We start from the raw sequence: 17302 nt of genomic DNA on the forward strand, positions 1-17302 counted from the left end.
ATGAATAGATAGAAGTAAATAAAAATAAATTAAGTTCATAATACATTCTAAAAAAACTCTTTAGAAGCTTCTTAAAAGCTTTTTAGAATTTATTTTGACTTTATATGTGTGTGTAGTTGATTAATAGGTTAGAAACTTGGTCAATAAGCTAACCACGTGCCACATGCTTTGGTAGCTTATGAAATAAGCTAAATATGTAATGCCCATATAAAAAACTTGCTTTGCAAGTTAAGATACCTGTCATGCAAAATCAACATATTTTTGGAGGTTCTATAGAATGTCGTTATATAGATCTCAGATAGATAGTATATATAGAGACAAGAATGAAGTTTTTTTTTTATTCTTCTCAACTCCTTTCTTGCTTCTAGTCTATTTTTAAGAGTTTCTAGTTTCCTTGTCTTTTGGCAATAGCCATTCCAGTTTCTTTTTTGAATATACATACTTCTCTATTTTTATTTTGTCATATTTTTTTGAAAAAGCCTCATTTGTTTATTTGCTTTTATCAAGTTCTTGTCCTTGACAACTCTTTTCTAATAATACAAGAATATATTGAAATTTTTAATGTTTGTGATTCATATTCTTGATAGTTTATTAAAGATGCTATTTTATTTATTTATTTATTTTTATTTTTTTAGAAATGAGTGGATTATTTTATTTCCATTATTTATCTTAAAGGTTGTAGACTATCTACCTTTAAACTAATATTTTTTTATTTTCTAACATTGATTTTTTGACTTAAAAAGAATGAATTATCATTTTTTGTAAAAAAATTCATTTGATATTAAAGATTCCAAATTATTCTCTTCTAGTTTGATATGTGGATTTACTGAAGTTTTTTGTTGTAGAAATAAATAAAAAAAAAGATTATATATGCAACACTTAATAGAAGTAATAATAGATTTATAACTATTGTGGATCTTTGTAAATTTATGAAGAGTTTTAGAATGGAGTTTTCATATAATATTAATATCAACCATCAAAATTTTATTTGCATGCTTATAGAAGAAATCAACAACAAAGTCCAATATCTATATTAAGAAGTTGTGTAATTGAAAGAAGTAAGTAGACCAACCTTATAAATAAATCCAAAAAACTTATTATTATAAGTATAAAGGAGGTGAAAATAGATATATTAAAGTATTTTGATAAAATAAGATCAAAATTTTGAAGATTTTTACAAGTCAGGCTTTATCTAAGGTTATATCTTTTCCAATATATTGATGGATTTACTCAAGTTTGATTTATGTGTGTACTATTTTCTAAAAGTGATCTTTCTTGGTTTTTATTTTTGATAGAATTTTTTTTCTTCATATATGATATAAATTTATTTTTAGAATTATTTACAACTATATTTGGAGAAAAAAATTAAAAATCATAACAAAGATAAAACTCCTATTTTTACAATAAGGATCACAATCACCTATCATTTATACTATCAAATTCCAAAATTTGGCATATAACATGAATTGAACAATAAAGCCTTTATCAATAAATTCTAATATGGATTAAAATATAATATTAAATATTTATTATTAATAATGCCAAAAGTAGATTTATATAGATTAAAATAATTTAATGCTCAAGCTATTGCTTATGTTAATTGATTTTTTTGAAGATGCCAAAAATAAAGATTTAGTTGAAAAAAAAAATCAAATCACAATAATAATTCTTAAATTTTTAGAAATTTATTTATAAAGACAAAAATTTATGTAAATTGACACGATAGATTATAAACTTCTTATTAACTAAGAAAAGACTTGACATTGTTAAAAAAAAATATTCTACTTATATTATAAAAAATCTAAATACACTGCTTAATATTATTCAAAGAAATAATGTAATTATAATATAAAAAGCATGATTTAAAAAAAAAATAATGTATTAAAAAAAATTCAATTACAATAGGAACAATGCAACTTGAATATTGTACTATACTTAAGAAAGGACTTATTCTCGCTTCAAAACTCTTATCTTGTTTTATAATAGATGTTTGTTTTTAACCTTAAAATCAAAAAGTCTATATTTTTTTAGGTTTAAGGCCTCAACTTATGTTTTAGACAAAAAAATTGTTAAAAAATATAAAATATCTTTGATAGAAAAAACCAAGCGAATGTATGTAAAAGTCATAGATGATTATTCTTTATCTTTTTGAAATATTAGCAATGAAACTTTTTTTTTAGAAATAACAAAAATGGTCATAATAGCTTAGTAATATTTAATATTATTAGATTTTTTTTTAATTTAGTCATTTTAGATTTATTATGGCTAAATAAATATAATCCTAAAATAGATCAAATTTCTTATAATATTAACTTTTTCTACTAGTGTGATTGTTGCTAATCAAGTAAAAAATCATAGTCCTAGTATAATCAAATTATTATTTGTAGGAGCGAGAGATTTTATACATGTTTCAAAATAAATTTTATCTTTTATTATTTATGCTACGTCCATTTTTAATGACATGAAACCTTCAAATGACATTCTAAGCTAATATTAAGATTATCAAGATGTTTTTGGAAAGAAAAATGTGAATATTTTTCTAGAGCATTGTATTTATGATTGCTTAATTAATCTTCAAAAAGAAGCTAAACCACGATTTGGACCATTTTACAACTTATTACAAAACAAGTTAGTTACACTTAAGGAGTAAATTAATGAAAAATTGGTCAAGAACTTCATGCACCATTCAAAATCTTCAATAAGAGCTTTTATCTTGTTTATGAATAAAAAAAAGACAAATTATTATAGATGTATGTAGATTATTGAAGATTTAACAAGATTTCTATCAAGAATAGGTATATTCTATCTTTAATATTTAAACTTGTTGATCAATTAAATCAAGAAAAGATCTATACAAAAATAGATCTATAAAGATGATATAATTTGGTATGCATCAAGGAGGAGATGAATAGAAGATTGTATTTCAAATTAAGTATAGATATTTTGAATATAATATTATACTTTTTGGATTCATAAATATGTCACTTGATTTTTAAAAATTGGTATTATATTGTTACAAATAGGAGCATATAAAAAACTTCACAATGTAGCTTTTTATTCAAAAAAATATTTTAGCTATCAAGATCAATTATAAGATCTATAACAAAGAGCTTCTTTTAATTGTAAATTAATTTAAAGAATAGCACCATTATGTGAAAGGTGATTATAATCTTGTGATTTTTTTATACATATCATAAGGACCTGAAGTATTTTATATTAATATATATAATTAAAATCATTGAAAAGCTTATTAGAACATGTTTTCATCAAAAATTATATTCAATATCACTGATTGGTGAAAAAAACATGAAGAATTTTTTGATGTACTTCTTATGTATTCTTGTTATGCGCTAAAAGAAAGAAATGCATCTTTTAATAATAATAAATTATTCTTTTGAATTATTTTCATCTTTGAATAATTAAATCCACATTGGATGTTAATTTAATCTTTCTTGATCAAGTTCAATGAAGTATGTCTTCAAATCTTTTTGTTCATGATATTAAAAATAAATCTTTTATAACTTATAATTCTTTTAAGTTTGAATTAAAAAAGAATCTATTATATTTTGATAGATACTTATATGTTTCAAAACTTGAAGCACAGTTATGTGTTCTTTAAGCTTATCATAATTTTCTAAGTGTAAGACATTTTGGATATAAAAAGATTTTAAAATTAATGTGAAGAAATTTTTGGTGGCTTTAATTATAAAAGGCAATAATTTTTTTTTTGCAATAATGTGATATTGGTTTAAAATAAAAAGTTTTTTGTCATCAACCTTATAGACTTTTTTAATTACTATCTATACCAAAATAATTATAGTTTTTTATTTTTATTTTTATAGATTTTATAATAGGTCTTTTAATTTCTAATTTTTATAAATTTATATTTTTGATATTTGGTTTATTTTATTAAAATAGAATATTTTAAACTATGTATAAAATCTATTATATGTTAAGAATTAGATATTTTTTTTTATAATATTTGCCATTATTATAGATTATTAAAGGATATTATATCATATACATAGATTCAATTTGTAATAAGGTTTTATAAAAATTTATTTAAGATATTGAAGATATATATAAAACTATCTTTGACTTTCTACTCTCAAAATAATAGATAAACAAAATTTATAAATTGATTATTAGAGCAATATCTAAGATGCACCATCAACTACTATTAAGATTATTGAATGACATTTTTTCTATTATGAGAGTTTTTTTGTAATAATATTATATATTTTTCTATTAAAAAATCATTATTTTATATTAATTATGGTTATTATCTATAACTTAATACTTTTGACTTTTTAAAAATTAATAATCCTATAAAAAAATATTTGATATAATTATTTATGAAAGCCACATATAACAATAAAAGCTTAATTAAAGAAAGTTCAAAAACAAAAAAAGATCAATATAAATATACATTATAAGAAATATATTTATTTATATATTAGTAACAACATAGGATTATTTTATTATTAAATTAAAATTATTTGTCTTAATAAAAAGTTGGTTTATTGTAGACTTAAACCATTTTATATTTATAATCAAATCAACTCCATGTCATAGACATATATATTTACTTCAATAGTTATCTAAATGATATAAATAGATAGAAGTAGATTGAAGTAGATAAATTTGATAATACCTTATAGGGAAGTTTTTTAAAAGCTTCATAGATACAATTTTGACTTTATATATATTTATAATTGATTGGAAGATTAAAAACTTGGTTAATAAATTAGCCATATGTTATACATGTTGATAGCTTATTGTATACTCTACCTATATAGTGCACATACTGAAAAACTTGACTTGGAAGTTAAGATACATGTCTTACAAATTGGACATATATTAGAGGTCCTATAGAATATTATCATTTAGCTCCTAATAAAGTAATATATATAGAGCCAAGAATGAAGCCTTCTTTACTCTTGTTAATACCTTTTTAGTCTTTATTCTTGTTTCAAGATTTGTTTTTTGGTAATAGTTATTTTAATTTCAATAGTATATTAATTTTGAGTGAATATCTATTCTTTCCAAGTAACATAAGAGTGTATTGAATTTTTTTACTTTGAGATTCATATCCTTAAAAGTTTGATAAGAATATTAATTCATCATTCTTGTTTTGTTTTTAAGAGTGGATTATTCTACTTCTATTGTTTTATTTTGAAGGTTATCAACTATCTACCTTTAAATTAATGGTTTAGTTTTTTTTCTTAAATAGAATAGACTACTTTCCTTAGTAATTTTTTTTATTATTAGAAATTATGAATTACCTTCCTCTAATTTGACTTATGAATTTAGTTGAATTTTTCATCAAACAAAAATTATGGATATTATCCTTGGTAGAAGTGAAAATAGATTTTCAACTATTTCAGATCTTCATGAACTTGTTAATATTTTTAGGATCAAAATTTCACATATTTCTCACGTAAAGTATGGAAGTAGTATTCCTACATATATCAAAGAAGTCAATAATGAAGTTTAGACTCTATGTTGTCATGATATAACATAGCTAATAAAAGATAAAAAATATTATATTCTAAAATATCTTATTTTAAAATATTATAGCAAATTATCTTAAAAATATAGATAATAATAAAAAAGATAGTAATATAATAGGATGTTAATATTATATTTTAAAAAATAGGCTTCTATTTATTTTGAAGGGCCATAAATAAGGCAAAAAAAAGGATATTGGAAAATTAAATAATATAGGAATATATAAAAAAGAATTAAGAGTAGATTTTAGCAAAATTTACCTCAAGAAGCTAAGAATTGATATCTAAAAAGGACTAGTTATCAACTTAGATCAAAATGAGACTTGAAGGCATAAAACCTCACATCTATAGTGATTCCAAAGTTCTTTTAATAATTGAAAAGTGGAATTTGAAAGCAAACCTAAGAAAAGATTTTTGGACATTAATTTCATATCAATTTAGTTAATATAGAATTTTTTAGAAAATTTTAAAGTTAGTAATATTTTCAATCTGTTTAAATTTTAAGGAATAAAAATATGTTTACAAATTTGAAGGTTTCTTGACTTTTGTAGTATATATACAGATGAATTTTAGAGAGTATATTATTGTGCTAGTTGTAAATATGTATGCAAATTTTGAGATCAATCAAATGGTTAGATTAAGGTGTGTGAAGGTTTTTGTGGGTTGAAGTCTCATAAATTGGAGTTTGAAGGTCAATGAATATTTCTAAGATCTTTAATGATTTTTCAATTGGATTGAAATAGATTTTTTTTTTTTATGGATACAAGACTCAATTTTTAATATTTTAGATAAAATGTAGAAGCAATTCAATAGCTTAAGAAGGAGATATTGGTACTAGAAGTTTAGTATTTAGATTGGAATAGGAGGCTACCTAATATCCATTTAGATTATCTTAAATTTTTCTCAATTAGTAAGTGCAATTGATTTCATCTATCTTATATTTGTTCCTAACTAAGATATTAAGAAGTATGCAAATTTTGAGTTAATATCAATGATTTGATCATTAGTTGTTGAAGTTCTAATTTATTGTAGGATTTGATTTAGGATTTGGTTTAGGATTTATCTATGGTTTGGTTAGGCCTTAGGATTTGGTCTAGGATTTGGTTAGAATTAGGATTTTTTTGGAATTTGGTTTAAAACTTGATTAAGAGTTGATTAGGGTATTTTTAGAATTTAGGATTTATTTAAGATTTTATTAGGATTTAATATAGAATTTGATTAAGATTCAATTAGGATTTTAATTAGGATTTGACTTAAGATTTAATTAAATTTTAATTATGATTTTAATTAGAATTATATTAGAATTTTTATTTTTAGAATTTAAAAGGATTCTTTATTATTTCTTTAAAATATTTATAATTCTGGTATTTTTTTAAGATAAGTGTTATTTCTTTAAAGGTTTATTTTTATATTTCTTTAAGATTTCTTATTATTTTTTTTTGAAATTAGTTTGGAATTTTTTTATATATTTTTTTTTTATAAATTCTTTTAAAATTATTTTGGCTTAGTCAAAGTTTGATCAAGATTTTTAGGATCTACTTAAAGTTATTTAATATTCTATTGGACTTAGTAGGATTATTCTTATATTTCTACTTACTTTTTATAGTTAAGTGTTCAATGTATTCTCAAGCAAAAATAAATGTAATATAATAATGGTAAAAACTTGTGCAATTGAGAGAAGCAAGTAGATCAAATTTATAATTAAATTCAAGAAATCTTGCTACTGTATAAAAATAGTCAAAGATAAATATGCCAAAGAAGTTTAACAGAACAAGATCAAAGTTTCAAGGATTTCTATAATAAGTAGAATTCTATCTAAAGTTGCATGTTTTTTTATATCTTAATGGATTTACTCAAGTTGGATTCATAAATCTATTTTTATTTGGAAATATTCTTTCTTATTTTGTATTTTTGATAGAGAAAGATTTATAACTTTTTTATAATGTAAATCTATTCTTAGAAGATTCTACAGCCATATTTGAAGAAAGTGATTAAGAAATAGTAGCAGAGATTAATCTTCAAATTTTTATAACAAAAATTACCTTCAATCAATATATATGTTATATAATTCCAAAACCTTGCTTATAATATGGATTGAAATGATAAAGCTCTAATCAATCAATTTTGATATGGATTGAAAGACAATGTCAAAGATTTATTATTGACAATGCTAAGATCATACTCATTTAAATATTTTATTGCTCAAGCCATTATATGTAACAATTGACTCTTTGAAAGATTCTAAGAATAAAGGTTTGGTTGGAAAGGTACAAATTAAGTCATGGGGCTAACTTCTAAGTTTTTAAAAGCTTATTCATCAAGGGCAAAATCTATGTAAATTGATATAGTATGTTTGAAGGTTATTAAGACGTTTTTTAGAAGAAAAATACAAATATTCTTTTAGAGCATGGTTTCAAAGATTTTTCTATTGATATTCAAAAAATAACTCAACTACCATTCAAATAAATCTATAATTTATCTCGAAAGAACTTGGCTGCATTCAAAGAATATATAAATTAGAATTTGGCTATGAACTTTATATGTTATTTTAAATCTCCAACACAAAATCATATCTTATTTGTGTAGAAAAAATACATGTCTTTGTAAATGTATATAAATTATCAAGGACTTATTAACATTATCATAAAGAATAAGTATCTTTTATCTTTGATTTCAAGACTTCTTGATCAACTCAATGAAACAAAGAATCAAAGAAAGAGATGAACAAAAAATTACATTTCAAACTAGATATAGGCATTTTAAATATAATGTCATGATCTTTAGACTCACAAATATAACAATTACTTTTTAATATTTAATGAATGATGTCTTTTGTGGATTTTTTGATGATTTTATCATGTCGTATCTAAATAATATTTTAATCCACTTTAAGAATATAAAAGAATATGAACTTCATATTTGTTGTATCTTATAAAAATTGAGAGATGTAGAATTATATGCTAATATAGAAATATATTTATTTTATATTATTTAAGTTGGCTTTTTAGGATACATCATTTTAAATGATGGCTTTATAATGGATCTTAAGAAGATCTAAACTATCATGGATTGAAAGAATAAAAAATAATAAGAAATATTTAATAATTTTAAAAATTTGCTAATTACTATTAGATCTTAATGTCAAAGATATGAATCTTGAAGAAATAAAATTCACAATATACTCTTGTATCACTAAAAGGAACAAAAAATTCACTTAAAGATGATATAATATTAAACTAGAATCGCTATTGCCAAAAATAAGAAGAGTAGAAAGTCTTGAAACAAGAGTAAGAAATAGAAAGGCATTGACTAGAGTGAAGAAGGCTTTACTCTTACATCCATATATACTCTCTAACTAGGAACCATGTGGCAATATTTTAAAGGACTTCCAAAATGTATTGACTTTGCTAGCCACATATCTAAACTTGTAAGGCAAGTTATCTATGTATGCACCAAATAGTGAACTTGTTCCACAAGCTACCAATATGTGATTAATTTGTTGTATAAGTTTCCAACCTACAAACATATCTAAAATCAAAACCGCATCTATAAATCTTTTTTAGAAGATTTTTTGAAATTAATCTATATTTCTATACTTCTATATAATCATATAAGTAACTATTGGAGTAAATGTATATATTTAAGACATTATCTTTCCTTTTAGGAACGAGTTCCATGAGGGGCAATCATTACCTTTCATGGATCTTGTAATTCTTTATCTTAGTTTTAATAGAGGTCGTTGATAAAAGGCTTCAACTCTCTTTGTTGCATTTATAAGATTCTTTGTTGGCTCCCATGTGCATTCACTAATATCATATCTATGCCAATAAACAAGATATTCCAACCTATTTCAGCGCTACCTTGAATCTAAGACTTCTTCCATCTCAAATTCTTGATTATTATTCACTTCTATAAGAAAAGGTAGCATTTGTCTTCTTTTTGAGATATTCATTGACTTATAAGACTGAAAAAGAGACATGTGAAATATAAAATGGATATTCATAGATTTTAATAGATGTAATCAATAAGCAACATGATTGATTTGATCACAAATAAGAAAAGGTCCCAACCTATAATAGTCCAACTTATCACAAAGATGAGTAGTCTTGATATTGTGACGAAGTAACCATATCTTCTAATTCACATTGAATTATAGTTGCTTCTTGTAATAGGCATCCACATTGATCTTTTGTCATTCTTGAGGTTCCTTTAATTGTATCTTCATTATTGTATGTAGCTTTAACAAACAATTTGCTAAATCTTCCACCACAAAATTATCAACTTTTGAAAAGTCAAAAGTATGAAGTCAAGGATGATAATCATAATTGGCAAAGGAAGATGTTTGTTGAGTCGAAAAATGTATCAAATTATTCTATGCAAACTTTGATAATGGCAAAAGAATTGTCCAATCATCTTGATGATAATTGATGATACAACCCAATACTTCTCCAAAACTTAATTCATATGTTTCGTTTGTCCATCAATTTGAAGATGAAAAGTTGAATAGAGCTCTATATCCACCTTTAAAATCTTCAATAGGATTCTCAAAAATCTTAATACAAATTGAATCTCCTTACTTGATATAATATCTTTTGGTAATTCTTGATAGCAATAAATATTGTTAATGAAAAATTTAGTTGTTTCTTCATCTAAAATAAAATTTTTACATAATATAAAATATATTATTTTGATGAAGCAATCTATAATTACAAATATAGAATCATATAAACTTGAATTTAAAAGATTTATAATAAAATCGATAGAAATAAAAGATGATAGTTGTTTGAATATAGGCAATGATTGAAAAAGTCCGTAAAGTCAATAATAAGGAGTTTTTGATCTTCAATAAATGTTACATGACTGAAAAAAGACTTTTACCACCTCTCATATTTGTGACCACTAAAATTCTGTGGATATAAGCTCTAAAGTCTTCTTATATCTAAAATGTTATATTACTAGAAAGTTGTGACGTGCTTGAAGAACACGTAAATGTGCTTCTCCTTCTAGAACATTATAGAATAGATAAATAAATTTTGTAATAAGTTACTGGTTGGTTATTGATAACCTTGAGAATTAGACTAAAGGGTAGGCAGTTTAGTTGGTAACAGTAGGTTGTTAGTAGAATAAATGGTTAAAAATACAAAGGGTCATAACTTTTGAAATCCGTTGGTCGATGGATCAACTTTTGGGTAGGATGAAGAGGTTGAGGATAGAAAGATCAAGAGCCAGATTGTGAGAATCGTAAGCCAAGAGTCAGACTATGAGAGTCATAAGCCAAGAGCCAGACTGTGAGAGTCGTAAGCCGAGATAAGCTTGGTGCTACCTCTTTGTTTTTTTTATTATTTGCTTATGAAGAATTGTGATTGAGAGAAGTATTGTTGAATTGATAATTGTAGAATGGATTATGGGTTGAATTAAGATAGAAGTAGTAAGCCTCAATATTTTGTAGTTTGATACTTGATTTTAGATAGCCAGAGTATAGTCAATTGTGATACTAACAGACCCAATTTATATAACTAAACTTTCCCCGTGTTCAAACCCACCTCTATTAGTTCAATTGCTTTGATATATCAAAGCTTGAATGCAATGAAAACAACATTTTGGTACCGCTGTCGGAGAAATGATAACAATATGAAATGTTAGAAATTGATTGTATGGGAGATGGAATTATATGTTGAATGAAAACATGAGAAGAAACAGTTTTAGAGTTACAAATATGTGAAATATAATTTAAAGCAATATTGATTTTGTAAAGAAGAATGAAAGATTATGAGTGATAATCATGAAAAGGAGGATTATCAAAGAATTAATCAACTAGAAAAAAAAAGACATGAGCGATTACACATAAGAAATCTCCAAAGAGAATGATAAAAAGGAATTATAGGTCCAAATAAAACCAAAAGAAGAAAAATTCAAATTCAAAGAGCAAGGAGACCAGTGATAATACCAATGGCCACGGGAGTGCTAGAAGTACCAATTGCAGTACAAATTGGAGTAGTAGGAGACCGAACTACAAGTGTGGCACCATTACCTACTTTTAGTAGTTGGCCGAGCTCTGATTCCAATCACCATATATCTCAATTCTGGACAGCCTACGTGACTAATAATGGTAGAACTGAAGACATTTGGTGAAGATGGTTGTCAACAATTTTAAAAGATACAGCTTTTGAATGGTATATTCGGCAACCAATGGATAGATTTCTCAATTGGGAGGCCTTGAGGAACGCCTTCCTAATCCATTTTAGACCAATTGGATTTGAAGATTGGCTTTGAGAAAGTTTTATGAATAGTAGGATGTTTGCGGAGAAATCCGTAGAGTCTTATTATGGCCGGATCACAGATATACTTTGTAAATGGTCAAATAATCAAATACCAAATGCGTTTATATTGTCGATATTAATCAATGGTTTGCATCCACCAGAATTAAAAATGTTTGTAAAAGAGGCTCGACCAGCTATGGTAGAAGCATCGTTGGTACGAGCAAAGCTGTGGAAAGAATGTCATTATGACGAATTGTTAACAGTGGGGGCCATGATGATTCCAAGTTCAGGAAGCCAACAAATACAACCGAAAAATGTGTCAATGGGTAATTATCCACAAATGGTTGCCTCCAATGTGAAGAATATTATGTTGCAACAACCAATTAATGCTACACTACTTCAAGCAATAGCACCAATAATGATGACACCTTATTTTACATCGCCAACCTATCAACAACTAGAATTGTTCACAAATGCGACTGTTAAAGATCCAAATGAAGCCTTGTTATTAAATCTAATAAAGAAGATGGAAGAATTGGCCATGAATTTGTCTAAAGATAAGGAGAAACAACATAAGCCTTCTAATACGAGACCTAATGTATGATATAATAATTATAAGGGAAAGGTCATTTTGATATAGAATATCTATTATCCAAACAAACGGGTGTTCAATATATATTTTGCTGAGGAAAGCATCCTATTCAAAACTGCTGGCATTTACAAAGGCAACAACAATTCAATAATCAGATTATGATTCCACCGACTTAGTGGGAAGTCAATCAAGTTCAAACAAGAAATATGGATGGATGGAATGGAAATCGTTCTAATCGACAAAATCGAACATTCAATAATTTTCATAGTTCCAATTTTAATCAAGGTTCTGTATCAAATCTCTAAAACTACAAGAAGAAGCAGCAGAGGTATTAGCAATATGCTCCATCGGCATCATCAAACCAAGTACCCTCCGTATCAACGGGACAATGAGGATCATTTTCTAATCCTACATGGAACAAGCCTAGTAGGTATATACCGATGGAGATACCTAATATGCCAGATGGAGGTACAAGAAGACCACTTTGTTGTTTCCGTTGTAGACAAATTGATCATTATGCCAATGAATGTTCCAATCCCAGAGCCAATGACGATTATGTGCCACTGTGTGTGAATTGCAAGCAGTCAGAATATACTTATCAGTAATTTAATGCTCCGCTCAATTTCAATAATCGAGATAAGCAGATCCAAAGCCAAAGAACAATGGAAGAGATAAATTAAGGTCCTCAAGATTCACTAGTTCATCAGGTAGAAGCAGTCCAAGTTGTCCTTATAAGAAGTCAACAAAAGAAGAAAGGACCAATTCAACATTTGGATGATCTTGAAGCGAAGGGCTAATTGGATCCAATTATGGGGCCATCCAATCCAGGTCTTGATATGGGCCTCTTACTCAGTATAAGACTTGAATCGGTTGTACACCTTAATGAGATATTGATTACGAAGGCTTCGGTTCCATTTTAAGAAGTTCTATTTTCTATACAATTTTGGAAAATATCCTTTCAGTTGAAATATCCTCTCAGATCCGTGAATTCCAAGGAACCAATATCAGCCCAGTTGGGAGAACAATCTTATCCATTGAAAGACCTGATTTTACAAGCTCCGTCAAATTCAGTTCTAGTAGCTCTACCAATTTCCAATATAGAGAAAACCAATTTATTTGCATCAGTGTCTAGCACTGGGAAGAAGAAACGGACATTGGGAATTACCACTAATACAGAACCATATGATATTCTAAAAGATTTGGGCACCATACAGCCCACGATCTCTATGAAGCAACTATTGGTGGTAGCACCTGAGTGCCAAACTATCTTGAATTTTTTATTAATTCATTGTAGATTTTGAAATAAAAAATCCGAGAAGTAAGTTTGAATCCCAATCCAGATGCACCTATGATTGATGTGTCAATTGATAGAATATTATTATCGAGAGTGCAAGTAGATAGAGGATCTAGTGTAAATCTTATGAATGTCGCTACAATAAAAGAGTTGAGTTTGGATCACTTATTACCTATTATAGTAGTTTTGAGAATGGTTGGTTCTAGTCGAATTAAACCTATGGATATTCTACGAAGTATTGATACAATAATTGTGGAGAACACCAACAAAATTGATTATATTATTTTTTATTACGAAGTTCTATATTATCATACCCAATTTTATTGGAGCGACCGTTGTCGTGTTGTAACACGAATATACAGTGAAAATAAAAAGAAAGGGGAATTTTATTAATATTCAGTTACCTCGAATATTGGGAGCATCGACCAACTCCAGTACAAATACTGAGTGGTCAGGTTCAGTCACTCCGTTACAGTCAGCCGGGGCATACTGAAATGCTCCGTTCGATTCCAATAACGGGAGTCAGCAGGAAGAGAAGGACCAATTCACATGACGGGTTCGAGGAGCCAATTGGATCCAATTTCGATAATCCAATCCGGGTCCTCTTATCCAATATGAGATCTAAATTGGTCGGTCAACCCAATGAAGTCTAATTATGGGAAATCTAGGTCTTACTATGGGTCTTAGCCAATCTGACGCGAGGATCAATTTGACCCAATTACGGGAACATCCAGGTTACTACGGGCATCTTTTCCAATATAGGACCTGAATTGGTCGGGCGACTCAATGTGGTCCCGATTACGGGGTTCGATTCTGTTTCAGGCTGTCCTGTTCTCTGTGCCGTTTCAGGGAACGTTGTTTTCGGTAAATGGATTTCTTAAAGGTAAAAACGGAGGAGAAAGCTTGACGGCGAGAGCCAATTTCGGATCCAAGCTTGAGGTGGGAGCCAATTCCGGATCTAAGATGGAAGATTGAAGAAATTCAGAGGATAAGGTTAGGGGGGATATAGTTTTGAGGGGGTGGGGAATCGGGTGGAGCGAGTTTTCAAGCTTTTGCAAGGTTACTAGTTCGGTTTTCATTGGAGGTTTTTGGAAGATCAAGGGAATTAGAGAGAGGAGCTTCATGCTTCGGGTCGGGGAAGGAAAGACATAGAATTTGGATTTTTCTTCTTCGTAGAGTTTTGGGACAACTGAAGCAATCGCTGCTGAAGTCAGTGTTGTAATGGTGAATTGGGATTTTTAAATGAAGTGGGTTTGAATACTCTTGACTGTTTTGTAAAATCGAGTTACGTCTGTGATTGAAGGATTAAAGGGGTGTCTATAGGATTGAGTATGCGGAGTGAATGAAATTTATTGGGTTAATCTAACAGGACAGTCAGTGGATACAAGATCGTAAGTACAAAGGGGTATTGAAGATTAACAGTTTGGATTGTTCGGGGTTCTCTGTAACGTCTAGAGACCTACCGGCTAGGGCAAAAAAAGGACTTCGACAAGCAGTCGAAGGGCATCCGTATAGATTTACGGTGTATTCTTGCAGTAGTTTATATTCCAGCAGTCAAAAACTGATAGACTGCTTGATTATTGGCGAATCTCCATACTACCTTCTACAGCCAGACGCCCGACGTGTTTTTGAGCACAAAAGCAAGTAATACGACAAAAGTGGTGAACCCGACGTGAAAGCTTGAGGTGGAAGGTATTGAATTTCGGTTGATTTTATCTTTATTTTTATGGAAAACAAAAATAAAAATTTTGAAGGATTTTTGGGAGGAGTTTCTGGTGAGGATTCTTCTAAAGGACAAGGTATGCATATGGATCCGTCTATTGCTAGTATGTTTCAAGCCTTTTCATTGTCAATGCAGCAACAACAAAGCAATGATCGAAAAGAAGCTTTGGCAACCAAAGCATTGCAAGCAGTGGTCAATAAAATTGATCAATTTGATGGGAGGAATATTTTAAGGTATTTAAGATGTTATGTTCGTGAAATGGAATTAAATCGGATTTTTGAGAAGAAAATGGTTGCACTATTTGGACTTGCAACGATACCAGAGATAAGGGACCACATTACATCGATTACGGATCGTTATGGGAATTCATGGGAGGTTTTTTCACATGCATTGAAAGACGAATATTTCTTGGAAGATGCTGATCGCGTTACTAAGAAGCTGTTTCTGGAATGGATTGAACGGCCCAATAAGAATTTGCAAGCAACAGAGCTACCAAGGGAATTTGAGAGGCAGTACTCTCAATTATTGAAGGTAGAAAAATTGACATTGGAGCCGAACAAAGTTGATCTATTTCTTCAAGCTGCTGATGGAGAATTGCAAGGGAAATTAGAACTTCTTCTTGAAGACAAAGAAGAAGATGAAGGATTGACAACAAAGTTGAAGAACGTTGAAGATGCGGTGGGATTGCTTACAAAAAAGAAAGGAGGAAGGATAGAAGCAATATTCCGAAAACAGTACAAGCACCCAAAGCTCCAATACATACAACACCACCAACAATGCCTACAGTTCAACCTTCGACATCCTTATCAAAGAAAGCAGATATGGGGATGGAAGAAATTATACGAGGAATGCGAGATCTTCAAATTAAATTCGCAAGACTTGAAGAGAATACTTCTATAAACAATTCGAAGAATGTTTCAAAACAAGGATATGTACAAAGATGCATTTGGTGTGATGATGCTTCACACACTAGAAAAGATTGCAATGAATTTAATAATATGATACGGCAGGGAATTATTTGCTGGAAAGATGGAAAGATAGCATTGAAAGATAGGGAGGATCTTCTTCAAACCAATTTTGGCAAGGAAGGAATGAGAGCATTGGTTCAAGATTACCTAAAAGAGCATGAAACAGTAGTACGAGAAAGTGCAAGTTATGGTGCTAGAGTAGATGATGAAATTGGTGGAAGTACGGAAACTAGTGAGTTTTGGGCTTTTGCCGTTTCTACAATGCAAGAAGGGAAATTACCTCGAGAAGCGTTATTGAGAACTGTAGCTACAATACGAGGAAGAACAGGTTGGGAGGATCATGTTGAGTCTCTTTCAGTTCATGCATATATTGCTAAGAGCCAACATGAAGCTTTGATGGAAGAAAAAAGACGAGGAAATTTTGATGATACTAGAGAAGGAAATTCTTTTAAGAGGCAAACTGGAGGAGACAAGGCTCGGGAGGCAGCTTCACAAGAATTGCCTGTAAAGGATACCTCAGCATCATTGGGAGAAAAAACAACGGAGACAAAAGATAAGGGCAAATCAATTGCTTATAAGCTACTTTCTGACATTGAAGCGGCAAAAAATTTGAAAGGGGTATTGGAAGAACGTATATTAAACGCTAAGGTGGAATTCACATTAAAAGAAGTCTTGGGAATTGCAAAGAAGGAATTTCATGATGTCATCATTGACAGCATTAAGCGAAAGATGCAATTAATGGGCGAAACTGGAATGAGTCATGCTATTGATGCAAGAATATGTAGAGATGAAGAAGAGGTTGATATTGGTTACAAGCAACCAACAAATGAAAAGAATGGGTATAATCAGCGAGTACGTTTCGAAGATTCTAGTAACAAGGAAATGGAAACTTTGAGCCATTATACTCGAAAGCATTGGACAAGGGCAACTACTGAGGTATTGGTGAAGGTAGGAG

This window comes from Physcomitrium patens, chromosome 1 (genome assembly GCF_059467195.1).
Source record: "Physcomitrium patens ecotype Gransden chromosome 1, ASM5946719v1, whole genome shotgun sequence".
Lineage (NCBI taxonomy): Eukaryota > Viridiplantae > Streptophyta > Bryopsida > Funariales > Funariaceae > Physcomitrium > Physcomitrium patens.